Here is a 10441-nt window from a genome sequence, read left to right on the forward strand (position 1 = left end):
ACAAATTCAGTGACTGAATCTGTCCAAATTCTGTACAGATTTCAGAAACTGCATTGTTTGCTCAATTTAATGTTGCAATCTGTTCATAGTCGTTATAAGAAAGTTGTAGATGCTTTTCTGATCTTGCTTGTGTTAAAATTTCATAACTAAAGGCCTGACGGTTTAAGAGTTATGAAATTTACAAACTGATTGCTGTGTTCTGTCCTCTGTCAGAACAGATTTCGAAAACTGTAATATTTGATTTGATTAAAACTGGAATCACTTCTTGTTGATTATAAAAGTTATGTAGGGCTTTTTCTAAGCTTTCCAAAAAGTCTTGGATCACTATTTTTGGTGATCTGAAGATTAAGTTAAGGATGTTTAAACTCTGAAGACTGAATCTGTCCAATTCTGGACAGCAAAGCCTTCTAGTGTATTTTATCCTTAGTTAAATATTGAATCACCTTAAGATATTTATAAATGATATGTAGACAATTTTATTACCTTTCCAGAAAGTCTAGGATCACCTTGTTTGGATGCCTAAATCTTCAGTTGTGAATTTTTGAAGTTGCAAGTCAGAATCTGTCCAAATCTGGACAGTGCTGCTGTAATTTTACTTTTTGACCTTGCTAACAGCTGAATCCTGTGGAGGTAAAAATACCAAAGTTGTAGTTCACTTTTTAAGCTTTCCAGAAAGTCTTAGTTGGCTATTTTTGGATTAATATTTGAAGAGTTATGATTAAAACTAGCAACTGCTGTATTGCTGTCCAAGAATTCTGCTAGTGCGCTTTTGATTGTTTAGTTCACCCTTGTCGCTAAAAATGTTTGGTTTGCTCTTAAGTAATGTAGACTTGCCATGTTTAAGCTAGAGATGACATGTGTGTCTTGTTTTATATGTTTCTTCTTTAGTTGATGGTGATATAGAATTTCCATAGCCATTGATGCCTATGTCATCGGTTAAACTTGTGTTGGATGCTTTTGGGTGATAAATAGAAGAACTAATGAAAAGCCGTAGCAAATTAAATAAACGCTTGTACTTATGGGGTCGTATTTGTGTTGCGTAAGTATATGAAATGTTGTCATCTTTTAGTGGTGTTAACATTGTGCGCTCGATGATAGGTAGTTAGCTAACGCTAGTGTGTGTGGTTGCTTGGGATGTCTCGCTACTTAGTGTTTAATTCGCCAGCGTGTACTTAAAGTATCTTGTGCTATTTCATTATATTCATACATATGCATCTTGCACCTCATATAGGACCGAGAGATGATGATCGTGCAAGTGGTGTGGTGCCAACCACAAGATGCGGTTGGTGGACGACCTGAAGAATGATGGACATGACCAGTAGATGCTCGCCAAGCGAGTGCCTCCCCCAGCAAACACTATCTAAGTGTTAAACTAAAGGCAAGCCCCGGTTTTATGCATAACCTTTATATATGCTATTTTACTGCACTTAATGTTTGTAGGCTTGTACCGTGCACTTAAGTGTAGGAGTTGAATGAAACCCTAGTTGCATGAACTCAGGATTCCCTTTGAGATGGATACTAGTATGCTAGGTCGAGTAGCTGCTTTGCTAATTAGGGATCTCGGTAGAAGTCGAGTGATTTTTCTAGCACTCGCGCGAGGTCAGGAATTGATTGTATCCACTTTGATAACAGAATAATGATGGTCTATGGACACGGATCCATGGGGATGCGTGGTCTACGAGATGAAATTGGAATAAGGATTAACATGCGGATACCTGTGTCAAGCGTTTGAACGTACTAAACATATGCCGAGAAATATGGTAAATCGGTAAGCCTAGTACCTGATTGAACCTGGCAGCAGATTGCCCTCCTCACGCGACCTGAGACGAGGTCTCCCATTCCGGTTATGGTGGGTACAAGTGCGGTCACTGCACGACGGCCAGTCGGGGTCAGTGAGGCATTGTACGCCAAGGCGGTGAGCCCCTCTCTGCTGACAGGGAATCGATGGGGACGGTTGATGTGTGTGGGGACGGAGTGCCTCGCCACGTCGTGTGTTTAGGTTTACCTTGCAAGGATAAAAACTCGATTCGAATCGTCTGCTTCTCGCAGCTAATGAGACTGCTTGATCCATTGTACTGCATTGAGTAACAAGTGGAAATGAGGTGACTGAGAAAAGATGTTGATTGGTAAAAATGTTTGATACCATGTATGATTAGCTAGGTACACATCTAGTCTAAAGGATTCTACTAAAACTTGAAAAGCTAAAACTTGTTTTTAGACTCAGCTAGTGCTTTTGGCAAACCAAACCCCTCAGCCAAACAGCTGCATGTCTAGAGGTAGAGGAGTAGACTCCTCACACCGGGTAAGTCTAGCTGAGTATTAGTATACTCAGCCTTGCTTGTGGCACCATTTTTGCAGGTACCTCCTTGCTTTAGTTGATGGTGTGACTTGGCCTCCATCCCTGCCACCGGGATAGATGGTCGAGTGGGTTACTGCTTCCGTAGGAGAGGACCAGGAGGAGTAGCGTGGCCAGGCTTCGCCATGTTACTCGGTTTTCTCCGTTAGTTATTTCCGCTGCAACAAATTTATGTTTATCATTTTTGAAACTCCGATAATGTAATCACTAATGATACTTATTAAATTGTGGTATTATGTTTTATTGTATTTCTCTGTGCCTCACCTTCGAGTGAGCTAGTGGTATTCGATCCTGGATAAGTGGCTTTATCGGACTAGATCCGAGGGACTGACGGGTTATTCCTGTTTAAGTGTGTTGCTGCCCTTAAGGGTGTGACTTGGGAACTTAAGCTGGAATAATTCGGGCGGTTCCGCCACAGCTGGTATCGGAGCGAATACCAGTACAGAGAAGTCAATAAGTCATGATTACCAACCTTTTCAAAAGTAAAACTTGCTTAGAAACCCAGTTGGATAGATGTCAGGACGATAAGGATAGACCTAGGACGTGAAGCCTTAAGAAATAGATGGGTAGCTAGGTGGCTAGTTATTTAGGCCATAAAGGCTACTACTACTATTAATAAGGATGCTATAGCAAGCATCCGAAAAATTAGTTAGGTCTGAAAAGACGACTAGAATGAGCATGCATCATGATTGTTGCATTATAATTGTCTCTTGCGCATCAACATGCTTCTCTTACCTTTATTCCAATAATAAAAACTTGTGAATAATGTGATGTACTATGTTAGGAGCTATAAGAAGTGCCTTGTCCTGTGTTGTCATGATAGTCTTGATTAGGTTGTGTTATGTGTTCTCCTTGTCGTGCTGTCTAGGAGGTACAGTAACTATTTAGTACATTTTGCCTCTAACCAATAAAAAAATTGTTGCTTGTTTGGCCCATAAAAAGACCCCTCCAAAAAAAACCTTGAGTTTAGCAAGTGAAACCTCCAAAAAAAATCATGTTGTGTGAGTGTTTTCTAATACATGTGTGTTTTACCCTTGAATTTACACCTGCACCGTTTGTAGACACCCATAGCTTGACCCCTAAATCGACTAAAACTTCCTTGTGCACTTGTTGTGTCAAAAAAAAATTATTATTGTTGGTGTCTAGTTGCGCAAACCCTACAAAGGCCATGTTTCTTTCCATAAGTCCTTGCCCCTAAAACTTCATAGCATTTTTGTTGATCATCCTAGCAGATCTTGTTTTCCTACCTCTCCTTGTTTCGAAATTGGTAATCATTTTCCTTGTGAATCCTGTTGTGACTTTATCATCCGAATCTCTGGATCCTCTAATTATTCTGCCCTATTATCTGGTTATCTGCTATAACCCGTTCTCAAGTATCAGATGTTGATTTGCTTAAAATCTCTCATTTCTGGTTATTCTCATACCCCCTTCTCCGAGGATCATGACAGTGTTTTATCTAAGCAGTGTATCCCTTTGGTTCGATGGATTATGATGTTGTCTTTAGTTCTCTCATGTCTCAGCAAGTTGCCAATCTTGATCTCATGGTTGGTTCCTTCTCATATCAAATCTCGTACTAATCTCAGGCATGATAATCTCCGTGTTGATCATAAAATAGTTCTCCGAGTTGAAGAAAATTGTCATGTGATGCTCTTTCGACCAACAATCTTTGCTTCAACTCCGGTCACATTTTTATTTTCTGAGCCGGACTCTCATGGGCTCCATCTATCTGTGCTATGTGATTTTCTCATTGGTTGTGTTTGGTAATGGTATTATGACTAACGACCGATGGTGCCACGACGAGACCGAGAGCCTACTATGGTGCACGCATGGTTGAGCTGCTCGGCACGCGCTGGTATCGCGGTCAATAGTCGTGATCCATTATGAGACTATACTGATATGCTATCTTTTGTGGATATTCTCTCAAAGTGATCGCTGCATTTTGTCTCAACATGCCGCGATATTCTATCCAAATCTATCTTCAGTATCTTGTCAGATACCCTTTCACGAATTTTCATCTATCTTCAGCCTGGGCGTTACATGCTTCTCCACCCTTAAAGATCCTCATTCGAATCTCGGGACGAGATTCTTTTTAAGGGGGGAAGGCTGTGACACCCCAGGTGTCTATTTCGCGTTATGTCGGGAGATTAATCCTAATCTCGGATGCTCAGTGAAAATTTCTATTTCTCGCTCGCGTATGCCTCTGATTATCCCGACTATTCGTACACAGTTCACCGAATTCGGAGTTAATCGATCGCGAGAAACAGCCAATTTCGGAGCGTATGAAAACTTTTAATTCTCGGAACTCATGCAGACTCGAAGATCATTCTCGAATTTTAAATCTCATCTGAAGCTCTTTAAATCAAACTCTCGACGACTGTTATCTGATCTGAGCCCGAATCTAATTCCTGAACTTCGATCGATGTCCGACTATTTTAATCCGAGTCCGTCCTCTCAAACGGAATGCTCAACATGTCGTTCTCTAATTAATTCTTACTCGACTCGGCCAAATATCTCATGTCCGAACCGAACTCAAAACCCCGTATCGACAACGATTTTAAAATATCACAAATCACCTTCTCCGACTAAAAATCCGAAAGCCAGTCATATCCCGGGATGAATTATTTTCGAATCATGCGCGAGAAATTATTTTCGAGCGAAATCAAATCCAACTCTCGGCCAAATTAATCGCTCAATCGTCCGTTCGCCGAAATTCTAATTCGCTCTGTTCTCCGTAGAAACGGATTTCGCAGAAGCATTTTTATTCCGGAAATAATTTAACCCAACCCGATTTCGTTTTGGGCCAAGCCCATTCCAGCCCATTAGGCCCACTAAGGAACCCTAGCCCATGTCTATAAATAGAACCCCTCTCCCCTTGCAAACTGGATTTTATCCATCTACCCCCCCTAGCCGCCATTTTCTTTTCTCCCAGCCATCTCCACTTCTTCTCCCCACGCCATCCTCCTTCCTGCTCCTCACGCACACCAGTGGAGGGCCTCCCATGGCGTCTCCTCCCCTTTCCTCAAGCCAGCCACCCTAGCTTCCATTCCTCTCGCCACCAGCCATGGGGGTCGACATCCCCTCCTCCCCCTCTGCACCATGGCTGGTTCCTTGCTCCCCTTGGAACCCAGCAGGGAGAGCAGGCGCCATTCTCCCAGCACGCATGGAGCTCCCTAGGCTCCCTCGCAGGGAGCTCGACGCCCCTGTGCAGCCCACACCTTCTTCCTCCCGTGGCCGGGCCTCTACCCTTGTGCTCGGCTCCTCCCCTCCCATGGCACCTCCACCTACCAGCTTCGCCCAGCCGCTATGTCGCCCAAGCTCTCTGCTCCCTCCCTCTCCAATGCAGCAGCACATGAGCTCGCCCCCTCCCTCCTCTTCCCTGTCACGGCCAGGAAACACCGGATCTCGCGCCCTCTCTCTGGTTTGGGTGGAGCAGCGCCTCCCCTGCTATCTCCTCCCCGACGCCCCTTCGAGATGGCACCCAACAGCCCCAGCACCTTCCCTACTTCGTCTCGCTGCCACTGCTGCGCGCGTGCCATGTGTTCGGCAAAATGTCGAGGGAGGCGTGTTGTTGCAGCACCGTCGCCGCTCACCGGTTGGTCGCTGTTTTGCGCAGCCCCCAACCGCGCCGTCGAAACCCGTGGTGAGAAACCCCCGCTGTTCTCGATGTTTATTTTCCAATGTGTGTGATGTTCGATGAACTGCCGCCAACAAATTTGTGTGTTTTCGCAGCTAGTGGTCGACGTCGTGCCTTGCCCGTTCGATGAAATACCGAGCCATGTGGACAACCATGCGTCTAGTCACGACCCGTTCAGGTTGATTGATTTGTAGTTTATAATACATATGCTTTGGTTGGTGCCGGTCAATGCATGTATATATGTGGATGTGTGTAATATGTTTCGGCAATACACGTTAGTAGGATCGCATTTGCGGTTAAAGAACAAGCGGTTGATGAGGTGTGCGATTTGTAGTTTGTCTAATTACGTTTTGGGTCGATGTGGTGTATAGTGGTGTTTGATTAGATGTGGGCATAAAATGTTTGGATTATATGCCGTGGCAAGGTCGCATTCACGTTTTGGTAAAACACGTGTGTCGTGCTTGTTTTATGTGATGAGTAAGTTTGGAAATATATGTGTGATGTGAGGATTGAATTAGTATACGTACGTGTGTGTGTGCCATAGTGTATTATAGTAGTGGTGGCGGGAGATATTTAATTGAGGTGCGCGGGTATATGCCGTAATATGGTTATACTCGCAACAAAGAAATATGTATGTATTGTGTGACCCGATGTTTAGGTTACTATTGTATAATCGTGTGAAGGACTCTCCCGATGGTCACATGACTAAAGGGTGGTGTAGTGGTAAAGCGGGAAGTAAGTTTAGTTTTTCAATGGTTAGTGGATAGTATCTGTCAGTGTTGTCATGAATTTTTGTTGTATGACGGATCAATGCGTAGCTTTATAAATTATTGCATTCCATTCCCTTTTGATAAATAAATGTCTTGTTGATCGATTAGAAGTCTTATATGAGCGTTATCGCAGCCCAATAATTATTGGAGGCGAGTAGCGTTCATGAGTCAGTCCTTGCTAAAATTGAAGAACAATCCGCTAAGACATACACATAAGTGCTTTAGGTCCCTCAGTAGCCAATGTAGCCTTATGGTGTTTTACGCCATGTGTAAATGCCTCTATGTCAGACCCCAACAATATGCTATTTTAGGTGACTGATATGTTAACTAAATTAAGTTGAGAAATGGTTAAGAAAAGCTAACTAATCTGCTACAACCCATGTTTTTGAGTTGCAATGTCTAAAGTGGTTTGCTAAGTCTTATACTGCGTTAGCCAACTCATATTAAGTAGGAGTCTATTCCGTTAAGTGTTTGTTATATATGTGTTGTCTCGGATTGCGATAATATGCAAGCCGACGCGTAAGATGTGTAGCGGCCTAGATTGTTACTCTGGCTAGCCGACTTCTTAGACGGCTTTGGTTAAGTTTGTAGTCGCGATGAATTGCTTGTTGTGGTCTAAATGTGTATGGTTATGGTTGCGAATGAAAAATAGTAGTGCTCATGTGGTGTCTAAGTTAAAATGCGAACTAGTGGGTGAAAAGCGATTCGATATAAGTATATGCCGGATTTGATGATTGTGGTGAATGCGTTTGTTAACTGAATGTGGTAATTTTAGTGCACTAAATGATTTGGATAAAATTTGTAAGTCTACTTGTAGTCCTCGTTTAATTAATTCAACTCTATCAATTGTCAAAGCGTTAGAACAATTCGAGCATCTAGAACGCCGCAATTCTTGAATTATATAGAAACTGAAATTCATTGATTGCTGTTTTGGACTGCACGCACTGTTTTAGTTGTGCTGTATGTTTGATGAACTAAATTGTGTTTTCTGTAGATATGTGCTATAGAAAAGTGGTAGATAACTTTATTATCTTACTTGTGTTAAAATTTGACAGCCATAAGACTGACAGTTTAGGAGTTGTGCTTTTTACAAATTCAGTGACTGAATCTGTCCAAATTCTGTACAGATTTCAGAAACTGCATTGTTTGCTCAATTTAATGTTGCAATCTGTTCATGGTCGTTATAAGAAAGTTGTAGATGCTTTTCTGATCTTGCTTGTGTTAAAATTTCATAACTAAAGGCCTGACGGTTTAAGAGTTATGAAATTTACAAACTGATTGCTGTGTTCTGTCCTCTGTCAGAACAGATTTCGAAAACTGTAATATTTGATTTGATTAAAACTGGAATCACTTCTTGGTGATTATAAAAGTTATGTAAGGCTTTTTCTAAGCTTTCCAAAAAGTCTTGGATCACTATTTTTGGTGATCTGAAGATTAAGTTAAGGATGTTTAAACTCTGAAGACTGAATCTGTCCAATTCTGGACAGCAAAGCCTTCTAGTGTATTTTATCCTTAGTTAAATATTGAATCACCTTAAGATATTTATAAATGATATGTAGACAATTTTATTACCTTTCCAGAAAGTCTAGGATCATCTTGTTTGGATGCCTAAATCTTCAGTTGTGAATTTTTGAAGTTGCAAGTCAGAATCTGTCCAAATCTGGACAGTGCTGCTGTAATTGCACTTTTTGACCTTGCTAACAGCTGAATCCTGTGGAGGTAAAAATACCAAAGTTGTAGTTCACTTTTTAAGCTTTCCAGAAAGTCTTAGTTGGCTATTTTTGGATTAATATTTGAAGAGTTATGATTAAAACTAGCAACTGCTGTATTGCTGTCCAAGAATTCTGCTAGTGCGCTTTTGATTGTTTAGTTCACCCTTGTCGCTAAAAATGTTTGGTTTGCTCTTAAGTAATGTAGACTTGCCATGTTTAAGCTAGAGATGACATGTGTGTCTTGTTTTATATGTTTCTTCTTTAGTTGATGGTGATATAGAATTTCCATAGCCATTGATGCCTATGTCATCGGTTAAACTTGTGTTGGATGCTTTTGTGTGATAAATAGAAGAACTAATGAAAAGCCGTAGCAAATTAAATAAACGCTTGTACTTATGGGGTCGTATTTGTGTTGCGTAAGTATATGAAATGTTGTCATCTTTTAGTGGTGTTAACATTGTGCGCTCGATGATAGGTAGTTAGCTAACGCTAGTGTGTGTGGTTGCTTGGGATGTCTCGCTACTTAGTGTTTAATTCGCCAGCGTGTACTTAAAGTATCTTGTGCTATTTCATTATATTCATACATATGCATCTTGCACCTCATATAGGACCGAGAGATGATGATCGTGCAAGTGGTGTGGTGCCAATCACAAGATGCGGTTGGTGGACGACCTGAAGAATGATGGACATGACCAGTAGATGCTCGCCAAGCGAGTGCCTCCCCCAGCAAACACTATCTAAGTGTTAAACTAAAGGCAAGCCCCGGTTTTATGCATAACCGTTATATATGCTATTTTACTGCACTTAATGTTTGTAGGCTTGTACCGTGCACTTAAGTGTAGGAGTTGAATGAAACCCTAGTTGCATGAACTCAGGATTCCCTTTGAGATGGATACTAGTATGCTAGGTCGAGTAGCTGCTTTGCTAATTAGGGATCTCGGTAGAAGTCGAGTGATTTTTCTAGCACTCGCGCGAGGTCAGGAATTGATTGTATCCACTTTGATAACAGAATAATGATGGTCTGTGGACACGGATCCATGGGGATGCGTGGTCTACGAGATGAAATTGGAATAAGGATTAACGTGCGGATACCTGTGTCAAGCGTTTGAACGTACTAAACATATGCCGAGAAATATGGTAAATCGGTAAGCCTAGTACCTGATTGAACCTAGCAGCAGATTGCCCTCCTCACACAATTCCTACACCTAAGTGCACAATCAATACTACAATCATTAAGTGAAGTAAAATAGCATAAATAACAGGTTATGCATAAAACCGGGGCTTGCCTTCCAAAGCAGTGGCAGGCAGGTCCTTTGGTGCAGGCTCGGGTGCTGGATCTGGGGCTACCTCCTGAGCAGCTCCTTGCTCCGGCACGAGGATGTACTCTCCGTCAGCAAGATTACAGTCTATCGAAATGCAATGAACATGTATGTCATGATTAAGATGGATTTAATAATATTATGCCAAAGAGAACTAAGTTAAGAAGTAACTTAGGGTTTCTTAGTCATGCGGGGCTTCCAGTGGGTTAGGCTTATTACTCTTTAGGCTTGGGTTTTCAGTGAATATAACATAGTGGATTGGTATTGTCTGGATACATTTTTGTGGACAAATTTACAAAGGTTTTAGGATGACATTAATTTACATTATTCATCTTCCTTTCTTTAATTTCCAATTAGGGTTTCTAGTGTAGGTTGAACTACGACAGTGTTTTAATAGTTTCCAAAAATTCTGTAAAAATCACAGTGGGTTGTCATTTGCTATTCTAGCCTGTTTTAAGAATTTGAGGCTTAAAGTACAAAGGCTAGGCCTGAAACAAAAATAACATTAGTTATGCAAAAATAGGCCACTTTACACTACATCTCTTATTTAGGGGTGGTTTCTGTCCTAAAGGTTATTTTTGCTGGCATCCAATAGTAATAATAGGCTTCTGTGCTAAAAATCTCAGAAAACTAAGGGGTGGTTATTTAGT

Source organism: Zea mays, chromosome 3, assembly GCF_902167145.1.
Source record: "Zea mays cultivar B73 chromosome 3, Zm-B73-REFERENCE-NAM-5.0, whole genome shotgun sequence".
NCBI lineage: Eukaryota > Viridiplantae > Streptophyta > Magnoliopsida > Poales > Poaceae > Zea > Zea mays.